The sequence below is a fragment of the Thunnus albacares genome, chromosome 16, assembly GCF_914725855.1.
Source record: "Thunnus albacares chromosome 16, fThuAlb1.1, whole genome shotgun sequence".
In the NCBI taxonomy this organism is placed as follows: Eukaryota; Metazoa; Chordata; class Actinopteri; order Scombriformes; family Scombridae; genus Thunnus; species Thunnus albacares.
In genome coordinates, this window is record NC_058121.1 from 11293556 (window position 1) to 11317018 (window position 23463).

Genomic DNA, 23463 nt, shown 5'->3' on the forward strand with positions numbered 1-23463 from the left:
CGCTGCTTCCTGTTATAATTTCCAAAATTCACGGTTTGTTGTCACTTGTGTGTATGTCTGTGTGAATGCCTGTCAAAGTACAAAAGGTTGATGGATATCTCCATGTGTTTCCTGTTATAATCAGGTGTGTATGCACGTGCGTGCACGTTTTTTGGCTGCTCTTCAGGTCCAGCCCATATTTTGGTAGCCGAGACTGGAGCAGCAGGCGGACATGCAGAGACCTGCTCTGCACTGCACAGAGATATTTTTGGACTGCTGTGTTACAGTGAGACAGGCTGCTAGACAAACATCATTTTCAAAACCAATTTTTTTTCCTAATCCAGTGTCTGGATCGTCTGTTCAGTACTGGGCTGTTATATTGCTATTCATATTTTATAACTTAATGAACAATATTATTTTAGTCCAAGCTGACGGTAACAACATTACCAGGTGGATACATCCAACACCTGCAAGAAAATAGTTCATTGCAGCCTTGTGATTAGAGGATTAAACATTCTCTATAAGGGAAAAAGAAGACTGTCCTCTGTCAAGACTTGATCTAGATATAAAACTGACCTGACCTCCTTACCTTGGGGCTAAATACAGATAACCCACATAGGCAACCTTGACCTGATCTGCATGAAGAACAGACTTCACACAGACACACACACACAAAATCATCAAACAAGGTTGGCCAAGCATATCCTGAGGTGACCCTCACACGGTCAATTGAGTCTAGGGTACTCATCTCCTGATTGTTCATCTAAAACTAAATTAGGGCTGCAGTAGATAAGTGTGCATACAAGAATTTCTGCTTGTGTCATCTGACTTCAGTGGATTCAGGGATTGGTCTTTTGAGTTAGGTTGTAGTTTGGTCCTAATCTTGTCTAACATACACAAAATGTGCCCATAAATGAGGACAAGTTTTTAGCCAAAAAGGAAGCCATCTTACACCACCAAGTTGTCATATAGGCCTTTTCCATACACATGCTGGGTTGGCTTGAGTTGGCTTGACTCGGCACGTGAGCCCAGCACAGCAGGGATTTGCATTTCCATTACAACAGGGCTACCCGCTTGAAGTTGTGTTGATAACTAATGACACGCCCGTATTCAGTCGAAGGCAGAGGGCTGTATACATCATGGCTGTGACTCGTGATCAAAGTCACAGCTGTAAAACGGTGGATAAACACATTTCATTTCCTACAAATTCTTCACAATGAAAGTCTTCTGTTAATTTGTTATTTAAAAGCTTTTAATATGAAACAGCAGCAGCAGGAAATGTTTTCATCAGCAGTAACTTAACGCGGCTCTGATAGGGCTGAAAGTGATCAGGAAGTGTAAAATAGAGCAGATATCTGATAGTACAAACAGAAACTTCAAACCACAGAGATTCAGTTGGAAGCTACAAACGTACTGAGACTACGTTTCAAAACAGCTTTCTCTCTGGTCTCCAGCAGAAATGAGTTGAGTCTCGCAACACACTTGTTCGAGAGGGAGAAGTGGGGCAAAGGGGGGGTGGGCCGTGGTTGGTGAGAGGTCACCACAAGCCGCTTGGAGGCCGGCAGGGCACGCTTTGGCCCGACTCTGGACATAGTCCACCTTGGGCGCAACTCGGCACAACTTGGCACGTTATGGACTGGTAATGGAAATGCAAATCAACACGGTATGGTTTGACTCAGTGCAAAAAAAGTGCCAATGGAAAAGCCCTAAAATAGTTGCACTAAGATCTGTGTTTGACTCACTCCCAACTCGTCACATATTGAAGCTTGGTCAGGACCCTGTGGCGTCACTTTTTAATGCACTAGGTACACCTTTAGCATCATTTTTTAATGTGCAGGGTAGTCCGATAGACTTCTGTTGAGCTCCCACAACATCCTAAATAGATGCCATGAGACCGATGAAGTCTATATAAGGTGACAAATTTCAGCCTGGTCACCAGAATAAAACACCATTGTACGTTTCTGCAAACCACAGGTACGTTGAATATGTACATTTCAACACCTGTAATACGTAGCATATTAACATTTCAACAATACGTATCATATCAACATTTCTGAAGTGACGTACTTCACATGACATCTATATAAGCTGGCTTTCTTATTAGGAGGTGGAGGGGTCTGTGGATGGCTTGTAATGTCGTAGCCTTTGTTGCTTAGGTTGTTCCATGGGTTGTTCCTGTTGTACACTCACATATTTTGGATTTGAATCAGGCTTGAACATGTACAGATATATTTGAGAAGTTTCTATTTCAAGTAATATAATATAATAAAGTTGGAAGTCCTCTGAGGGGCATCTTCCTGAAGCTGGCAAATCAGAACAGAGCGGGCTCATTGGGAGGGGAGTGTTAAAGAGACAGGAGCTAAGACAGCCTGTTTCAGACAGAGGCTGAACTGAGGAGCTGCATAAAGGGCCAGTGTAAGATAAATAAGGAGTTTTTTTGAACTGTAAGTCAGTCAAAGATATACCAGTAGAGCTCCAGAATATTAATACAGACCTGGAAATGTGCATGATGTGTCCCCTTTAAAGCATGTCCTGCAGTCCTCATCCTGTTGGGGATTTTCTTTAGGAAATTCTTCTCTCTGCACATCCTGTAGCATGTTTTAATATGCCATTTGGATGCCTTTGATGATCATGTTGATGGTATATCTATTTGTTTCCAAATGAGCTTTTTAGACTTTTAATTTACCCAGAACACAAAGCAAATAAGTCCTACTTGAAACACTCTAAATTCAGACAGCTTTGTACAACTGAAGGTGCTTAAAGGTGGTAGCATTTATATTTGATGTCATTTTTTGGCTCAGTGCAAAAATGACACAGGTCATCCCAGGTTTTTAGTTCTGTGCTGGTATGTGTGTGTGTGTGTGTGTGTGTGTGTGTGTGTGTGTGTGTGTGTGTCTGGTTTGAATCAGAGAAAATGCCTCACATGAGCAGAGACATGTGGAATACTGAGGGCACAGTGGACTTGACCTGAGCTGTCAAAAGAACACACATGAAACTTTCTGATTTGATGCACGCCTGTTCGGCACACCCGTGCACTTTGTTTTAAATGAATGTATGGGCATATTTGTGCATAAATACAGTATGTACTATATGTCACAAGACATTCTGTGCACCTAATAACAAATGGATGTCTGCATTTGTTCAGCAGGGGAAAGGACATTCCAAAAGACATACCTATAGGCTGTGATTTAAGTGCATGTGTGCACTCAAGCTTTTTCTATAATACTAACCACCTCTTACAGTACTTTAGAGATCTGCTGTAAAAACATGTTTGACCTAATTACAAGGTTTGTGAGGAGGAGAGGGAAAGTTTGGCCCACTGACTTTAACACTTAAAAACGGTAACCTTAGAAAATATTTTAATGCATGCTTTCAGAATAGCTTTAATACCCACCTGGTTGAACAAGATACACTCTTAAGGGAAAGATTACCCAAGATTGTAGAGTTACTTAGAAGTAAATCAGTTTAAGTGCTGCTCTGCAAAGATTTATATTTGTATAAATTACAATGCTCAGAGGGTAGATATTGCTAACCTCTGGTGCATGTAATGTCAGCATGTATAGGGCTTGTAATATAATGCTTGTGTGGACACATTGTGTTTCTGTGTTTTCCTGCATGTTGCTGTTGTCACAACTCAAATTTAGATGATTTTTTTTTTTTTTTTTTCCAACCTTAGTTGAAGGATTAATTTATGGACTGAGCATGAGCACATTCCAGCTCCTCTCGCTAAGTATTCCTCAGACACCATTTGATATACTTGAATACACATGGTGGTGAATCTGAAAACATCACTGTTTTCCATTTGAAATAAAAAAAAAAAAAACCTATGAAATGCAGTTTTTAAATATGCCTGTTATGTTCACTGTACTAACATTGAACAGGGTTTTCTCATGCACTCGCCCCTCTCAGTCCAGGGCTCCCTGCAGGTTGTGGCCATGTAAACTAAAGGCTAAAAGGTCAAAGGTCCGGGGCAGGGTGAGGCTGAAATACTCCTGCTCTGAATGTAGGAGGCTAATTCCAGATAGTATGAAAGGAATCCTAATAGTAGTGGCTATATATGGGAGCACAGCTCTGTTGACACACTCTTTTGTACAGTGGCTGTAGACGCTATCACTGCCTGCTAAGGGTCTGTAAACATTATGAAGGGCTGAATGTGGTGCTTTGTGTTTTTTGCTGAGTGTGTCTCAACTCCTATCTGAGCTCCGGTCTGCACGAGTGGGGCTAATTCTGTATAAGGGCATGTAAACACACCTGCTTATGAAGTGGCTAAATGTTGCTCTTTTGTGTGTGTGTGTGTGTGTGTATGTCTGCTCTACCCTGCAGGTGGTTCAAGGTTAAATGTATTCATCCATAAAATTAGTTAGTTTATAACCATTAGTTATAAATTCACATTAAATAAAACCTTAGATAAATAGAACATATATTACAATAATTATATACCCATAATAATACTGTCTGACCTCTATATTTCAGATCCTGTGATTTGGAGTGATTGATTATGGTTAAAATTTAACTTAACTGTAAACCAGAGTATCTCACTGTAAGAGTTGAATGATAACATGATTTACAAGGAGGACAATAAACAATATTGAATCATCACCCAGTCCCAAAGAGGAAGGAGACAATAATTGACTTCACCACAGCTTCATGTTGCTCACGAATCTATCTTACTAAACCAGTGACTTTTTGATTAAACTTATTTGTCAAAGTAAAGTTGTTATAATGCAACTGATGTCTACTTGTGAGAAAGAGAAGCTTTTAGCCAAATTCCAAAGCTCCACATTGAGAACTGACCTTAACAGGGCTTGTTCTACTTGCCTCATTGTGGTAATCAGTGAAATAGTCCTTTAACGATCCATCGGATGTTGCTTACTGAAGGAGAAAAGAGAAAGAAGAGAGAGAACTCCAGGGTTGGTTCAGGGGTCACCAGCCCACCATAGCCAGTAAACGTCCCATGACAACCAGAGACATTTTTATGCCAGTTGGGCGGATTCCTTGCTAAGTTTATCAGGGTGGTGAAGTGGGAAACTATGTGGAGTTGAATGTTGCGGCGGAAAATAAATTCCCCCAGTTTTATTTAAATATCCTCTCAGCCCTCGATTGGCAGTGGGAAGCTGTTAGTGAATGATGACCTGCGAGGGCGAGGAGGTTAGAAAGAGTGACCCCAAGATTGGTGGGAATCAGAGCTTACATTACCAACTTTATGTACGAGCCTGAATCCCTGCACAATGTATCAGATACTTAGTTCAGAATAAGATGATTTGTTATTTTCCTGTGTTCGATAATGCATATAGTCACCATTTTTTTATATTTTTCCTTTTCAGTTTTCTCACTTGTAGGATGCCATTTATGCTCTTTCTATGGTTGTGGTTTTAAATAGTGAAATAATCTATGAATTCCCCCAGTATTCATGTTTTGTATGGGGCAGGTCAATCATTGGCTACCCTCAAACCTGAGATGTCATCAGGTATAAATAAGAAAGATTAAAATCTGATGAATGAGGGTGAAACTGTGGGAGTGACAGGGGGATTTTGTGGAGAGATTATACTTTTTGTTTCATTTTATTGCAACTGAAAAAAACCCACTGCCAGTGTTTGGTGGTAATACACAACATGCCGCTTTAATTACATTTTCCAGGAACAAGTGATACAGCATCATCTGGTATGTGTTTATCATCTCAAATCTCAGACGTTTTCTCATTGCTTGGAAAAAACAGTATGAGCTGTTTGTGTCACTGATAATTTACAAGAAATGTGACTAAAATATCTTGATAGCAGTTATATTAATATTGTAAAGATTGCAATCTTTACAAAGTTTTGGTGAGAGAAAAGTAAGATACCATTAGATAATTAGATAGTAGTGTGACAGTATGATAAGAAAAGTATGACAAATAATCAATAATAATAATTTTAAAATTGTTAAGAAACTCAACTCTGGTTTCTAATTTGCAGTTTACTAGAGAAGAAATATTTGAGTTTGAGTGGCCAAACTACTATGAATCCAAACAATTAGTCACCCATCTGTTGTTTATGGATCAACTCATGATGATACAGTTCATTTAGAGCTCTTAAGCTTTTGGCATTGTAAGAGAGTTTTCCATATTCACAGCACCTTTTTCAACAATTTGAATACCAGATTTGAATGGTGTTCCACTTACGTCTACTAAATAATGAGGCCACCGGAAACCTGTAGGTTGAAGCAGAATGTGAATGTGTGCCATTGTTGGCCTCAGCACCTCCCTCTCTCCTCTCCAGTGTACTCCCCAAGGCCTCGTATATGCGGCTGCCTTCTTTCCTCGCTGATTTTTGTTATGTCTACAGTCCTGTCCGAATACACTGCACTATTTCTGGCGTCCATTCGTTTCAATGTACATGAGAAAGCCAAGTGAAAGAGGCAAACAGGGCAAGAGAGGAGGAGTGAAGGAGGGTAATGAATGGAGGACAAGTCGGTGCAGCCTGTTAAACGTTAACAAAAATAAAAAGCCGTGGTGAGGAAGTTGGCAAATTGCAACTAACAAACTTTTTTTAGCTGCTGTATTAAATTAGAGACTAACCAGCTTGCCTCATGTGACTGAAAATATCCCAAATAAATTTTGTTTTGGGTCTTCAGTGGCAAATCTTTTCCTTTTTTATTTGCTGACTGTTGTTTTCCTAGCGGCAGGCTGAAAGGACTGAGCAGCTGTATTTGAATGTTGCCAAGGGGTGTACCAATCTCAAACATCAGGCGCGTGACCCAGAGGTCAGACCAACTGTCCATGCAGGAGGGGTGTATGAAGTGTACCTTGCTGTGTACCACCTAGCTCACACAGTTGTACGTCACATGTTTGTTCATTAGAAACAGACACGTAACCAACAACAGGCTGTCAAAGGCATCGTAAAATGTATCCTTTGTTAGGATATGTTGTTTTATTACTTGTTAATCTTCAGAGCACTAAAACAATAATGGTGATGTCATATGAAGTAACCTATTCCTGATAAGTGATAGGTTATAGGTGATAGGTCTTGAAGTTTCAGCTGACGTAAAGGGTAAAGTACAACAGTTTCGATTGTCTGATAGCAGTAAAGCTAATTATGACAGCTTTTGTTTGTGTTAATGAATGAAAGTGTAATTTTAGTTTCACAACTGGAGTGAGACAAAGGTAAAAAATGAAAATGCCTTTAACTAAACATATTTTGTAAGTTTTGATGATGATACCGAGAGGAAATTATTTTAAGGCACCCTGTGGAGGTTGCTTGTACTGTAAACAAACACACTTGGCTTACATTCAGTGTTTCACACCAAATATATATTGTGTTTATCCTTAAAGCTCTATTATTCAATCATCTTATATTAGCAATGGATCAAATTACTATGTGTAATGTGAAAGGGGCCGTGACAAATCCACAAAGACTGACTGACTCTTTAATTCCCCTTTGCTTTATTGAGCATGTTAGCATCTTCCAGCTCTTTGTTTTGAATATATGGACCAGAACTTTACAATTTTGATTCAAACTCACCACTTAGTGTCATGTTCAGATACACCAGGCAGCTGTCCTAAACCCACCCTATGCTACCTGCCCAGCACAAAACAGCAGAGAGACAGTTAGCTACTAGCTGGTGAACATATTGGAGGATTTACCTGCTAAAAAGCCAGACATTAGAAAAGCCAGGAGTTGGTGGCATCCACCTCCATATGAATGCCAATGTTCTGTATTTGCAAAAAGTATAAATAGACAACTGTTAGTTAACACGTTCAACCATATGTCATGTTACAGCTTGTTTCCACTGCCTCCAAGTGCCCCCAAAAAACAACTATTGCTGGTTTCAGGTCTAACAAACATGTTGAAAGCATTCCATCCACACAACTTTTTTTTTTTAATATTTTGAATTATTGGATTGTTTACAGCTATGTTTGCTAGCTAGAGGTACTCCTTATTCCATGACTTTTGTTTTACTGCCAACATTTGTGTGGAATAGTGTGATCTGCAGGAATGTGTGTTGTGTTACCTTCATGCTCCTGCACTTGCTTAATGAGCACAAAGAGATCCAAACACAATGAGGGCCTGCTCATCAAAACGTTGTTCCATAGCTCCACTAGTAGTCCACCTTTCATAATTAGCTCCAGATGTGAAACCTGGAACAGGAGTAAAGGTTGTAGTCTGACCTGTACAACATCGGCACACACACACACACACACACACACACACACTTGGCCAGGCTCCAACTCTCGACTTAAGAGCAGCTCCTAGTTGTCAACTCCGTCCTTGTGTTTAGCAGATCTGTCGACACTCTACAAGTTCGGCCATGGAGTGACACACTGATTCTAATAAGGAGAATTCCTCAGAGACAGGGGGACACAAGACTGTTTTATACTGCTGTGTATGAGTGTGAGTACATATTGGGATGCCAGCATGACCGTGTGGAAAGCATTTTTCCAACATTCTTGCTGGACTTTCCACCTTGGTCCAATATTATAGAGAAACAGTATAGCTGTAGGTTGCGTCGGAGTCTTTGTGCGCTTGTCAATTTGTGTACGCCTAAAGAAACCAGAGGGGGGTACGAGGTGGGGTGGGTTTGGGGGGTCTCACCCTAACGATGGCATAGAATGAACAGGCCGCAAACATAAAAGTAATTTATTTCACTGACAGAGAAAAGAGAACTCCTCCCTCCCCTCCTTTCCTCCAGCTTTCTTTTTCTCCCGTATCCCCCCCTTCATCCAACTCTCCCACTCAGCAGCTGTTCCTCTCACTTTCTGCCCTCCCTCCACACCACCATGCGCCCCCTGCATGCTCACCCACCTCCCCCGCCAGCCCCAGTGTGATGGCTTTGTTTTATTGTTGTGCAGCGTTTGGCAGGGAAACCCCCGTCTGGCGTGGGGCAGGGGTCCGACTCCCTCTGAACGCTGGGGTGTAGCAGAGTGGCTGCCCAGATAAGCAGAGGATTAGGAGAGGCAGTTGGACATTTGGTTTCTAAATGAGCTTTATGATGCTTTTAAGCTGTTAGTTTTGGCTCTCCCCACCCAACGCCCATTTTCAACACCTGTTTCATATGTGAAACTGGATTGAAAGCACGTTTCTCTTTGCTGAGTTTGCAGATTTGAAGGATTTTCCACAACTCCGTGCTTGTATTTAGATTATAGTCTGCTCCATTTGTTCTATTGTGTTGAAAAAGGCTTTTGTTTGTCATTTTAAGAATGTCAAGTTAGTTTTTCACACCTTTTTTATTACTTGTACCTGTTTGTTTGAGTGTTAATGGGGAAAAAAATCTCATAAGCTTAAATTGCAACCAGTGCAGCTGACTCTGAAGTGATAGATGTGTTTCTGTAAATATCAGCTCCAGCCCATATTTTTATGGTTTGCATGGCTTAGAAAAACATGTATCACATGTCAGCTCCATATTCTAGTCAAAGATCTATCATCTTGCTTCCAAATGGGCCGAAAAATCCCCAGTCAAGGACAGGAAACAAACAACATTTTATTTGTGGTGTTGACAAACGACTGTTTCCTGTACAGAGGAGAAAATATGTTGAGGGAGCAAGAAATCAGGAGCTGCCTCTAGTCCTGCAGGTTCAGCCAAAAAGTACAGTACCCTCATGAAAACACTAAGAATGTGTGTTTATCCACTAACTGCCAATCAGTGTGAAGGCAATCCTAAGGGAGATGTAAAGAGCCCGAAGGTTTTGTGTGCCAGTGTGTTGACTGAGGAAATGTTATGCACACTGTAGTATAAATAATTCTCTCATCAGATGAGTTTACATTTTCCAATCCGGTTTCAGCCCATAAAAGTCACGTGTAACTTATTTCCTACATAAGCTCTTGCAATGAGTCAAGAGATGTGTTTTTGAATTTCAGAAGTGTTCTTGTCATCTTTCTGTATCTCAAGTGTAACCTTAAGTGCACACTACCGTTTTAGATTTACAACAGATTAGATTTACAACATCATGTTGTAAAAGCCAACATGATGTACCTAAATTTGATTTACTGAGATCTGTGGATTTGTCGGTTAGTGGTTTAAAAATAAAACCATACTGGTTTCCTGTACCCCTACTCTGCCCCAGCACTGTACCTCTGTGGCTTGCTGGTGGAGAGTTGGGAAGATAATGATCTGAGCTGTTTACCCCGCAGGGGCCATTTTGGGCAGCTCCTGTCCTCATAGGAAATAACTCAGAGTAAATGGCTGAAGGGGTTTTTAGATTTACTGGATTCAGAGGTTATTGCAGGTTTGAATATGTGTGTGTGTGTGTGTGTGTGTGTGTGTGTGTTTTTAGCAACCTCTGTCTCAATCTCAAAATAAATCCTGCAAGATTGGTCCAACTACCAGACTTGCTGTTTGTGTATATGTGACTTCGAGTATGTGTGCTTGACTCTTCAGCTGGTGTTCGAAGCAGACAGCCTCTGGGCTGTGAAGGTTACGAGCTGTCCAGTGGCTTTTTAAAGCCACCAACTGACTTCCTGTTGTATTAAAGCTGACATGAAACAGACAGTCTGTAATGAGCTGTCATCTCCAGCACTTAGCTAAATGTCCAACTGTGCCAATAGAACTAACATGCTGCATCTGTGAAGGTTTGTATGCAGGCGTGTGTGAATTAATGCATGTTTGGATATGTGTGTGTGTGCGTGCATGAATGAGATTGCAAGAATGTCAGTCTGTGTAACAGGTGGTATCAGCTTTTGGAATTTGTCACTCGGACCTTGAACAAAAGCTGATGGATATTTCTGAATGCTGACTTGTGTCTGGCTGCCGCCTTGCTCTTTGTGCTGCAGGGCCACGCTGAGTGTATGTGTGTGTACGTGCATGCAGGCTTGTTGTGTTTGTGTGTGTGTGTATGTGTGTGTGTGGTCAGCTATATGGACTGGCCATTGTGCCCTTGGCCCTCAGCAGATGTGGTCTGAACAATGAGCTGGGTAAATAAAAGGAAGTGGTGTATAAATAGCCTCTTATGTCTGCATGAGTGGAGTTCTTGTGCTGTGTGTGTGTGTGTGATCCTGTTTGATGTGAATGAATTGTACTTTAGGAAGTTACACTGTACTGAGCTCTCCACAGGTGCAGTTTGCTAAGCTATCAAACAGTTTTGTATTCCCTGCACAGCAATATTACGTGTGGCTTTGTTTTCTCTAACTCACAGATGCCACTTTCTTTTGAAGAAGTTTTCCTTCAAGTCCGCAGTCCAAAGCCCAACTTTCAGGTTTTTCATCTCTGCCATCACTGCAATGTCAAATCTTTACAGTCTTTCATAAACACCTATAGGCAGGTCTTTATGAGCAGTGAAGCTCAGTTAGAAACCCGTCTCTAAATCACATCCTGGTGATAAGTGCGCAAGGGAACAATGCTAAAAATAAATGGAGCCTCCTCCCTCTTCCATCCAGTTCCCTCCTTGGGTCTCTTGTATCCAGGCCACATATTAACCAACGCTATACTGCACTCTCGCCAGTGCACATCATACAAATGCATTGGCACAGATACACACATGTTCAATCCAACCGTTGTTTTCTTGCTCACTCACTTTCGCTCAGAGCTGTTTAGCAAGGATTACCTGACGTAGCAGTTTGTAGTGCGTTCACTCATGCAGGTCTGTTGCGGCTGATTGACCACAGTACATGTCCGTTAGTGCTGAAATTATGAAATATTGTCTGGTTCCAGCTTCTCATATGTGAGGCTTGGCTGCTTTCCACTGTTTTACAGAATTGTGACTTGAATATATTTTAGTTTTGGACTGTTGGTCAAACAAAACAAGTATTTTGAAAAAGTCTCTTTTGGCCTTTTCAAACCTTACATGCTATTCAGGTCAAATTTGACCCATTTGCACATTTGAGAGCAGTAAAAACACCTAAACATCACTAATACTGATAAACTGATACACATGTTTGTAAAAATGCAAAAATGTTTTCACTTCAATTTCAATCAAATTCAATGAAATCATGACGGCTGTCTGCTTTATGTAACATACGACCATAAAATAGTGTGAATGTGAATGTTTTCTCTCCATAAACAAAAAGTATAAACCCTAAAGAATACACTCTCAGCTCTCTGAAAGCTTCATTAAAGATTAATCACACATTTATAAATGACTGATGAGATATTTACAAGTGAAAAACAGATTTGTGGTTCAGAAGTTTGGTATAGAGACTAATTATGAATTGGAAAAAAATCAATAATATACCATAATATACACAGATACACACGCTGGACTGTTGATGAGCACAGAGCAGTGTATCAGACTGTTTGTGTGTCATTGCCACTGTTTTTATATTAAATACTGACAAAATGTTTTTCTCTTAAATGAAAATGTAGCTTGTTAATGTCAGCTCTCCTTCGGACTTGATGTGAAGGTTTCAGTTTCAAGCCATTCTAACTCTCTCTTTCTATCTCTTTCCTCTCTCTCTATTTCTCTTTCGTGTCCTAGATCCTGAGTTCTGTTACAGCTCCATGGGGACAAGTGTGTGTTTGTGTGTGTGTGTGTGTGTTGCAGGTTGGGGGTCTGGGCTGGGCTCGGGCGGCGGGGTGTTTTTACATTGAAGTCAGTGATGGCCTATATTAGCAGCACACTTCAGCTGAAACATAATACAGGTGGCGAACACTGCAGTGGACCTAAAGACAGATAACAACAGAAAGAGAGGAGAGGGTGGGAGATAACGAGAGGTAGAATTACAGCAGAGAACTGAGACAAAATGGCTTATAAATGGCTGTATTTAAGGTATTGATCTTTGACTTAGGCCTTAATATCACTGTTTAAAGATCTTTTTGATGTTGTTTCAAAGATCTTTTCATATGTTTGGTAATGAGAAGCACATATTGTACAGAAGGGTTGTTTATTTGAGTTTCGGCTGTAGATTTCGACCTCATGATAACGTTTTCTTGATCCCAATTATTATAATACCAAGCAGTAATACAATGTCATTTAAAAGAGTTTGGAAAGACTGCTTGCTGATTGATATTCATCACTTGGACACAGGTAAAGAAACAGGAACATTATTCCACTGGCAGTGCCTGTTTATGTAGATTTCCACTCTTGATTTTATTCCTTAGTTCAGTTTCAGCTCCACAAACATTGCAGAGTCATTGGTCTTGGAAGAATCACAAATCTTTGAATACTCTGGCTACTACCACAGTAACTTGGTAACACTGAAGCACTGTGCAAGCCTAATGTTGGTGAAATTAAGCTCTAAATTCTTTTTTGCAAATTAAATTTGGAAACTTGGTCAATCTGTGCCAAATATTCTGTATGTTGAGTCCGCTATTTCAATCCAAAAGTCCAAAATAATATACCACAAAAGTGTCCCGATCAGCACTGTTAAAATGCTGTCATGTCTAATCTAACTGTGGATGCATTGCACATCTTTCCTGTTTGTGTCTGTAGGGTGAAAGAAAATGCTGTGTCAGGGTGTCTGCGGGTGATGAAGTGTGTATGGGGCCCATCTTCCTCCTGGGCACATCTGGGTCTAGTTAAGACCTGTCACTTACATCTGTATTTACTGTAAACACAAGAGTAGAAACCTTCTCCAGTTCAGGAGCCTTTTACCAACTTTATTTAGATGGACTGTAGACATGTTTTTAGTCCTGGTGTGTAGCTGTCGTTAAAGAGAAATGTGACCTCATCCTTTTTTCTGTCAGCTCGACCAACAGCTCGACCACAGTTTGGACTTCTGTTCATACAGTAGCTTCCGATCAACAGGCTGCACCAGGACAGATTCTTGGAGAAAAAAAGACACTGTGGATCATGTTGCTAAGCAACTATTAACAACCTGTTATGCTAGTACCTGAAATGAATATCACTCTGCAGTTTAATCTTTAACCATGCATAAGCCAGAATCCCACTTCAATGTACTGTATTTATGTCTTTACTTAAATGGAAACTACGTATGTATGTTATTAATTGTAGTCTTTCAACACAAATACCCTTTGTAATTTAATAAAATTCAGAGTGAAGGGCAAATTGACATTTTGCATTAGTTTATAGAGGATAAAGTCCTGATAATGCATACAGCAGCTGCATTGTAACTGCATGGTAACTTTCGCAATTTAACTGCTTACTTTTGAAGGTTATTATCAGCCTAATCTCCTCCTGTCAGTTTCAGTTTGAGTAGTTTGCCAGATTTGTGATGTTATATGTCTGCATCTTAAGTCAGTACAAAGTACGTCTTTAAATGTCTAAATATTAATCCCCCTGATGGCAGATATGTAAGTCTGTTGTGTAAAGCTTTTATTTACTTTTGACAAAGTTCACCAAGTGGAATTTCTCGTCTCAGAGGAACTTATATGATCAGAGAGGATTTTTCTGCCTGTTTTGAATGGCACAGTGAAGATTGGGGAAAGCCGCAGTTTAGGGCTTACTCCTAATTTTGGGCTTACTGGTTACAAAACCCACTATTTACTTTATTATGGTGGGGGGAGGGGGAGTTAAACAGAGAGAGAGAGAGACATGATTGGAGGAAAGTGAAAGCAGAGAAAGGAGCTAGACAAATGATAGAAAGGGATTGGAAAAGGGCAAAATAGGGGAAGCATTACAAGGAGACAGACGGCTGACGCTCGGAGGGGGAGTTACTATTCGGGAGAAGAGCGATTTTCTTTTGGTACTGTAAATAATAGCCCCTGCTTGAGTTGGACGGCTTTCACGGCTCCTTTTGTGTGCAGTGACATCTTAGGTTCCCTAAAGAGAGGAGAGGGCCGGAGAGGGCTCGGCTTCCAGGGTTTTCACTGGCATGGGAAAGGCAGAGTATTAGCCCAATGTGAATATGAGGGAAAATAAAGCCTCCACAGGTCAAAGGGAACCTGCCAACATGCACTCCTGGCTCTTTATCCCACTCAAACCCACATAAGCAGACATGCAGGCACACACAAACAGCCATGCACAGAGTGTGGCGCCTACACACACATCAGCACTTCACCATCAACTGCAGTCTAATGCAGATGGCTTTACTCACCCGTGCTTTATCTCAGTCTGAGCAATAATGTGTTTTGGCTCCTACTTCTGACGAGACCAGCCCAGCAGTTGAGTTGTGACCGCTTCTCTGTTTCTAACTATAATGTAAAGCTTATAATCTTAATGCCAAACACATGCACACACTAAGATGCCCCATTCATATTTATAGCAGGGGAGGCAGTATCAGTTACACTTTTTAAACCACACCAAGGAATATTATTTTAATCTAACTGTATGTATTTCAGAGATGCCAACATTAAAGAGTAACTACACACCCAAATTCTGCTAGCTCCCTCCCTCCCAGCATATTTCAAAAATGCAGCAGAGGACTCGTCAGGACAACGACTGTAGGGGGCGTGGCCTCGTGGCTACGTAGCGTGTGACACGAGAGGTAAGGGGACACCGACTGACCACCGCTCAGTGTAGCATGAATAGCGATGTAAAGCTGGTAGTCAGAGCTAACCAGCCATGAGCAGCTGCTGTCAGACTCTCCGTGTCTGAGCTGGAAACACAGAGAGTCCACCAGAGTGTTGACCGTCGCTAGAAGCACATTCATGGCCCTTTTGTAAAAGTTTCTGTGTGGTACCTTTGTTGTAGCTTAGCTAGCGGCTCTACTATGAGAGGACCTCCGGTGTGTGTGTATGTGTATGTGTGTCTGTGGAGGAGTGTCAGTACATAGCCGTAGCCCTGCTGTGTGTATGTGCAGGTAAGTGTCAGTACGTAGCCATTAGGGTGTTAACATTCTTTTTTTATATAAACTTAATGACGTAGATAAGTCCCAAATGGTCGACTCTATGTCAGCATCGGCCTTGCAGGATTCAGGGCTGATTTAAAACAGCAGATGGTGAGTCGACCCATTTTTTAAATTTGGTGTCAATGTCAATCTTAACACCGTTATTGATGTGTTTCATCACAGTACAGTCATATAATTTAGTTTACAGCTCAAAAAACACATTTTTTTAGTGTGTTGTACCTCTTTAAGTAGTGATAACTCATTCAAGAAGTCATTTTCAGGCTGATAATGATACTGTGACACTGTGACACTATTTTGTCAAAAGTCTGGTATCAGTAATTGGCACCCAAATGTTGAATATGGTCAAAGTTCCAACAGTTGAGGTGAACGTATGTTAAAATGCTGCCTTCAAGTCCAAAGCCAGCAGCCGCTCTGGATGCTTTGTTTGCAAAATTACTTTTACTTCTTCCTGTGAAGATGTCAGATAGTTCGTGCATAGCCACAGCCCTCCCTTCTGTAGCCTCTGTTGCTGAGGTTGTTTCATGAGTTGTTTCACGTTGTCCACTCTTGAACATGTACAGATGTATTTGAGAAGTTTCCATTTCAATAAAGGAATGAGAAAAAGAAGTGAAATCTGACCTATACTGTTTGTTTGCGTAGCCTCCAGAGTTGCCTGAAGTCAGCTGAGATGCGGCTTCTGGGAGTTAACCAATCAGAAAAGACTGGGCTTATCGGAAGGGAGGCTTTAAAGAGACACAAGCTAAAATAGCCTTTTCAGGATTATTTTAAGGTTATTATAAGGATGATTTTGAACTGTAAATCATGCAAAGATATTCTAGTAAAGCCCCAGAATATAAATATAGACCTGGAAATGTACCCTTAAATATTACAAAGCTTTTTAACCCTCTAGATATTTGGCACAAATGTTTATTGTATGCGGCTTCAAATGTTGGGCAGTAATGCATTAGTTAGTAAAGCACTGCAGTAATGTGATCAGCATTTTCAGGAACAAGTAGTAAGGAATTACAATTTGATATATAGTAATTACATCACAGTTACTAATCTCAGTAACACTTCGTTACTACGACAATTTGGGGGTATACTTGGCCACAAGTTTCAAGGGGGAATTGATATAAATTTCTTCTCTTTGCATTTAGAGGACAGATTACTATGAGACATGTTAGCTCGGTGCAGCGGTGGGAGGTGCAGGAAGGCGTTTAGCGGTTTGCTAAATGTGCCTCCAGTTAGCTGAAAAGTTGTCTTATTTACATGTTGTGTCTTCTTGGCCAACTAGTCACCAGTTAATTTGGTTGAAGACGGGTTTTCACTGCATGCAGTCAATCACTGGGGCTAAGCTAACGTTAGCTATGTATGGTCAGGAAATACCAAACCGTAGGCTGGCTGTTTCTTTTTATATATGTGTTAAATACAGAAGATGTGACATGTGACTGAGGAGGCCTTGTAGTTGTTTAAAGGCACCCTACAGAACGAGGCTGAGCGATGAAAAGGATATTGCTTTTTCAGTGAGTAATACAGTATATAACGAGTGAAAGATGACACTTTTCGAGTAACTTGCCTAACACTGAAAGTAGCGGTACTGGTTGAACCCTCCCCATCATATGACATCAGAGAAGTGAAGATCACTTTAAGAGATTAAAAACAAAAATAAAAGTTGTTCTCATTAACATTTCCTGTGCTGTCAATTTGATGACCCCGGGAAATCCCTGAATGGAGGACATAAAAGCGGTAGCGTAATTTTCAGTGACTCTGGAATGACGAAGCCATCATATGAGTATGATTCACCTGCCTGATGATATCACATCCTGTTTGATTCCTTCATCTGTAAACAACTAACTGAAGACTGGCAGGAAATGGCGGTGGAGAAGGGGGTGAGGAGGGGGATTCTTCCTGTTGTTAGTTGGGGAGGTTCCAAGCTGCTATCCATTTCGCATTTCCACTTTTATTCGGTCATTCCTGTTTTCCTGTTGCAGAAAACATCCGTCCGTCAACACTTAAATGATCCCTTTGTATCTGCCAGACACTACAGACAAAAATATATTGACCTCTTTCCTTTTTCCGTCGCATACTGCTATTTTATTCAGAATTTTAGGTTTTTGTGGACTGGCAGCTCCCTTTTGTTTTAAATGGGATATGACTGGTTTCCTCTTAATAATAACTGTTGACTGCTTATGACTTCACCTCCTTTAATTATTTTGATTATTATTCTTTTGAATGTCAAAGTTTCTTTTAGCAACAGAAAAACTGGAATCAAACTGCCCTGATGTTAACTTCAAATAGTGCTCATATGACCTCCTGAGGATTCTTCATTTTGTCTAGAGCTGTAAGCTCTTCATCTATTGTTGTCTAAATCACATAATAAGTAAGATATTACAAGCCATATTTATACAAAGTGTCACAACCATGCACTTCAGATCTTACATACCTACAATCACAGGAAAGAAATTAAAAGTTAGTTTAGTCTACTTTTCCGTGTTTGACAAGCCACCTGACACTTCTCAGTAAACCACACCCGTCTTGTCCTCCAAGGTGAGTAACAGCAATGATAAGAGAGCGACCGGTTGCTCTGTAGGTTATCAGCTTGTTTTTCCTTTAGAGGACGGTGCCATCATCTGTCATTGTCTCTGTGTGTTTTAAAGTGCAAGGTGTGGCTTTCGGTTACAAAGGCTTGGCACGGTATGCTTTCGGGTTTTCCAGGTTAGGATAATAGCAGCCGATCGCCGACCCACATCAGCTGTGTTTGTTTGGTCGCTGGTCACTGCTACAGTAGGTCACAGATAGCAGGGACTGATTGACATAAGCTAAAAGTCAGTGTACTCTATTGTCCGCGAGCAAATCATGTATGTTTTGAAGTGAATTTAGGTCACGTTTTAGAGGTAAGTGTATTTTAGTTGGTTGCTTATCAAAGGTCAATGTTTGCTAAAGTCTGAACCACGTGCAGTTGTGTTTTCCCTGGAAAAACCTCAGACCGGTGAAAACGTGGAAGTGAGAAAGTGTGTGCGCTGACAGGGCCAGGAGCTGCTTTATCAATCCCAGGAAGCCTTACTTGAGGAGGCAGGAACAACAGCCACTGGCTCCGAGAGAGGGGACTTTCCTCCATCCTGCTCTGTTAGGATGCAGAACAATGACCAAATTACTCACACACACAATGACTAGTGGCTTGGATATTTTCTGTGTGTGCTCATACAAACTCGCTCACAGCAGGTTGCACTTTGAGTTCTAGGTTGCGTGATCTCTGCTCCTTGGCTGTTTTTTGGGGTTGTCTAACCCTCTACCTGGACCTGACCTCTTATATCCAAGTAGAATATTATATCTGATATTGAAAGTGACACTGAGGGAGTAAAGACCAAGAAGAAGCTTTAAACTGATGCTGTATGCAACGTGGCCCACTTGTTGGTGTGTTTTTTGGGGTTAGACGAGCTGGCTTGTCCTTGCGCTGCCCTCTTTTCCTTTCCTCTTCCTATTCCTACACCCCTCTTCTGCTAATCACCAGCCTCTACATCAAATCTTGATCACTGTCTCTCCCCTTCTCTTCGGTCTCTCTGTATCTTGTCACAGTTTCAGTGACAGCTCCTCACGCTTTTTTTCCAGTTCTGTCATTTGTGTGTCTGCAGTGCTGGCCGCTCTCCAGTTCTTGCGGCGATCCCACACCGCAAAGTGAGAGAGGAGAGAGCAAGGGCCAGTTGGAAAGAAGGGAGAGAGACTAGTCTTGCAGCAGTAATTGGTCAGGAAGTGGGCTGCTTGGATGTGCAAGCTCCTCTCTCCCTGTCTCTCCCCCCTCCCCTCCCAGTGGGCAGTCAGTTCCGTTGCGTTTTGCTTCCATCTGTTCCCCCCTCTCTCTCCCTCTTTTCTCTCAGTGTATCTCTTTCTCTCTGAATTGACCTCATAGAGGTGTGGACCACGGACCGGGCCGCCTTGACACAAGCCCTACCTACCTCTCCAGTCAGTCAGTGTTTTTCTAAGGCTGCGCGTGTAGCGTGAAACTTTTTCAAATGTCTGGACATGGAACTAACCTGTGAAAGGATACTGGGATACCAGCGGCTGAGGAAAGGCTAGTCGTGGGAATGGTCTCTCTGAGGTGAGTGCAGGTTGTCACTGTCTTTGTATGGTGCTGCGAACTGCCAGGACACAGAGCGTGACCTCACTTTGTTTATATGCAAGAATCGCAAATTGGTTTAATTTACTGTAAATGGGGATTTAACTCTGACAACACACTCAGACTATACAGTACTGAGTTTTTCCCTTGTTAAGCCCAAGTCTTTATTTAATCATAATTGTAGAGGTCTGACCTCTAATTACTCAGTCCAAAGTTTCAATTTAGTGTGACTAATGGCACCTTTGCCCACTCGTTTAATCAGACAGCATGGCAGACTGCTGTAATTAGACTACCAGTTTGTGTTTAAGCTTGGGTGTCTCTGACCACGACCTATGTGGTAACTGTGTGTGTGGTGAATGGTGGTAATAGCAATAACAATGCTTTCACCTGTGTGTATCTGAGAGGAAGATCAACATGGCTTTTGAAGCTGTATTTATTGCGTCTTGTCTTTTGAACGCCTATATATACAACTTTTAGGGACACTGTTAATCTTATTTATCAGTCCAGTTTGGAAAATACTATTAATAGCAAGTTTTAGAGATAGCACGACTTTAACAGATGTGATTTTGTGTCAGTTTTTTACCTGAAACAAAGTTATAGTGTTGTTTTAGTACAATAACCCTGCTATATTACCTAAGTATGAGTGTGTGTGCTCATACACGTGTGCTCCCCTTTGTGGCATGTCCTCATTCTGGGAAGGACTAACTGGAGCACCCAGCTTGTGAGACATAGATAGGAGGGGACTCATTTATTGTTTGACTTTAATCATTTAGATTTCTTACTTCTTTTTTTGTGGTTGTTTGAGTGTTGGTTTGTCTGACTTTGTATTTGTCTTAGAGGGGTTAACAACATGGTCTCTGGCTGGTTGTATGTTAGGTCAGACTGTTTTTGGTCTCAGATCTCACTTGAAAACAAGATTTTGATTTTGAGTTACAAAAGAAAAAAGGTCTTAGATAGATAATGGCATGTATAGGATAGTTGTACTAGAATCATCTTCCAGTCTGTCAATAAATTCAAGTATCATTGAACATAAAGTGTTTATTGTGATCAGTCATTAACTCAGAGATGAATTTTCACTGATATTTGTTTGGACTTCTTATCCATCCTTGTGTATTTTTTGGTTACTAGATACTTCAAAAGCACATTTGGAAACATATGTGACATAAATATGTGTGCATGTAGATTTTAAATGCGTTACAGAATCATGTTTAAATGAATACTGTTGGTCTTAAAAGGATGGTGGCATAAGCGAGCGTATTAGACACATTACTATAGATTTGACAAATATGATATCTTGCAGTCTCATAGTTTTGTGAAAAATGGTATGAATACTGTATATATATTGTGTTATGTGTCACATGTTTTGCCAAGTGGGAGAAAAGTCCCTCTTTCTCTGCTCTGCTGGTCTCTTTTCCTGGAGCGGGACCCTCGTCCTGCATTTTAATCTGAGGCCAAACACAGCTTCCTCCGTATATCCGCCACACATGCTCATGTACTCACTCAACACACAATAACTCACACATACACACATACAGTACACGAACATAAATCTCTGCACTCTGCTCTCTTCTCAGTCTCACACTCATCTCAGGATTATAATACAAAGACAAAAGCTTTCACTTTATGAAATATAGTAAATAAAAAGAGATGTTTGTTTGATCGCTAAGAAATAAAGAATCACAAGATGACGTTATGTGTTGCTTCATGTAGTATTAAAGTCTTCAATCCCCACAGCCAAGTAATATTCACTTCAAGGAAATGAAAGTTATAATTCCTGTAAACCACCTGTTTTTCGCTGCTTTTCGCTTACTCTCCTCCTCTCATTTCCTGCCCCTGATGTTTGGCTCATTGCATTTATCTACATCTGTTAATGTGAATACCAACTGACTGCATAGTTGAATACTGACATTATCTCCTATCGTAAATACTTTTCCTTCTGCGATGTCCATGGTGCCACCCTGCTCTATCATTAGCTGTGGCTGTTGCTGTCGACCGTGTTGTTGTTGATGTAGCAGCTGTAGTTATTTCTGTGTCGCTGTTGTTGTTTAGTCTGCTGGAATGGAGAAGACGCTCTTTATTTTCCTGGACGCCCCCTTCCCGGTTCCACCTGCCAAATCTTAGGGATTCCTGCTCTTATATAATCTGAAACTGGTACTTCAGTAAGATTTCTGGCCAGAAAGAGTCAAAAATTCCTGGACTTCCTGAAAAGTCCTGGCACTGCAAGCAGACTTCTGCAGCCTGAGGGAATACCGTCCGGGAATCTGGAAACCTCATAAATTGGGGAAAGGGAAAATCAATTGCAGGATTTAATCAGAGTTAATCAGAATGGATCAAAATTAGCCTCAGCACAGCATATTAGAAGCTTTTTTTTGTTGGTTATTATTGGCTAGAGGTCTGCTTATGATTTATAGAACAAGTGTGCTGCACTGCACAGTTAACTGGACAACAAAAGCCTCACTTTCTCACATCAGGCAGTGTGTTAAAGGGGACTTGAGTCTGAAGTAGATGCGTCACTAAAAGGAGGGAATTAACCCCTTGAACCTCACTGACCTGCCTAGAGGGTTAGTTGTTATAGACTCATACTGTGCAGCCAAACTCACAGAGCTTATAACAGAGGTGCTTGATCATTTGGTATCTGAAGACTAAAGACAAATATATCTGACTGAGTCAGGCTGAATTTTGGGCAAATGTGTACAAAATGATGTTCTGTTCAAGTGTCCCAGTGAGCCATGACATGTGACAATACACAATACCAGCGCGCTGAAACCAAAGCAGCAAAATGGAAATCAGCCATTATTAACTTTAATATTTACACCTGTGCTGTTGCTACCGTGACATGTCAAAAGTCTTCTTAGAAAAGAAGACCACCCACAACTCCGATGGGGATGTCATTCATGAAAGATGGCAACAAGCGTGAATGAGATCGACACAGCTGTACAAGGTGTTGTAAGTTAGTTAGCACAGACATAATAATCATTCTTAAATCAAATATTTCTTTCATCAGTGTAAAATATGTTAACTACACGACAGATACGCCACTCACTACTGACTGGTTGGTGCAAAACAAAACCGATGACGTGATGGCAATTAGGCTGATCAAATGAAATGCAGAAAACATCTAAAAAAAATGCCGTTGGATGACGTGGTTCTGCCATAAAAACACACAAAGACTTGAGTTTGAATGTTTTACTTGTGTGTAAAAAATGAATAATGAAGAGCTGGAACAAGCTGATACAAAATGACACTAACAGATACAGACTGTTAGGAAAGATTTTTCCGACAGTTATTCATGAGGGGAAGAAAGGAGAAACTGTGTGTTAAGGTTAATGAAGAGCTCAAGCGGCAAGAACAAAAGCTTTAAGAGTTAGTGACACTTAAAGAATCTTTGTGTGTGCGTGCGTGTGTGTGTCTGCAGATGATCTATCTCAGCAACGGCAAAGACAGACAGAGTCACAGAGGGAGGGGGAAACTGTATATGAATGACCCCTCCACCCACAAACTCCTGTCATTAGTCACAGTCTCTCTCGCTCTCTGAATCCATTTCTCTGTATTCTCTCAGTTTACTCGTCCATGTGCTGTAATACGTTACTACAGAAACGCACTTTAAACAGGAGACAGCTGAGAAAATGAAGAAGCTGTCTGAAGGAGAGATTGGACCCGATTCCTCTCTCTCTCTCACACACACACACACACACGCACACACGCACTCAGACACACTGCAATAACAACCATCAAATT

The 23463-nt window shown here is 41.0% G+C and overlaps 1 protein-coding gene across 2 annotated transcripts in view; it reads left to right on the forward strand.

Moving 5' to 3' along the window:
* LOC122965369 (pleckstrin homology domain-containing family G member 1) overlaps window positions 1–23463 on the forward strand; it is a 75744-nt gene that overhangs the window by 11367 nt on the left and 40914 nt on the right. Inside the window, exon 1 of one of the 2 annotated variants that reach the window (XM_044329387.1) lies at window positions 19506–19707. The exons of the other annotated variant lie outside the window; for it this stretch is intronic. The gene's annotated coding sequence lies outside the window, so the exon portion shown is untranslated. Of the gene's footprint in view, window positions 1–19505; window positions 19708–23463 lie in introns of those variants that run through there. 2 annotated transcript variants of the gene reach the window in all.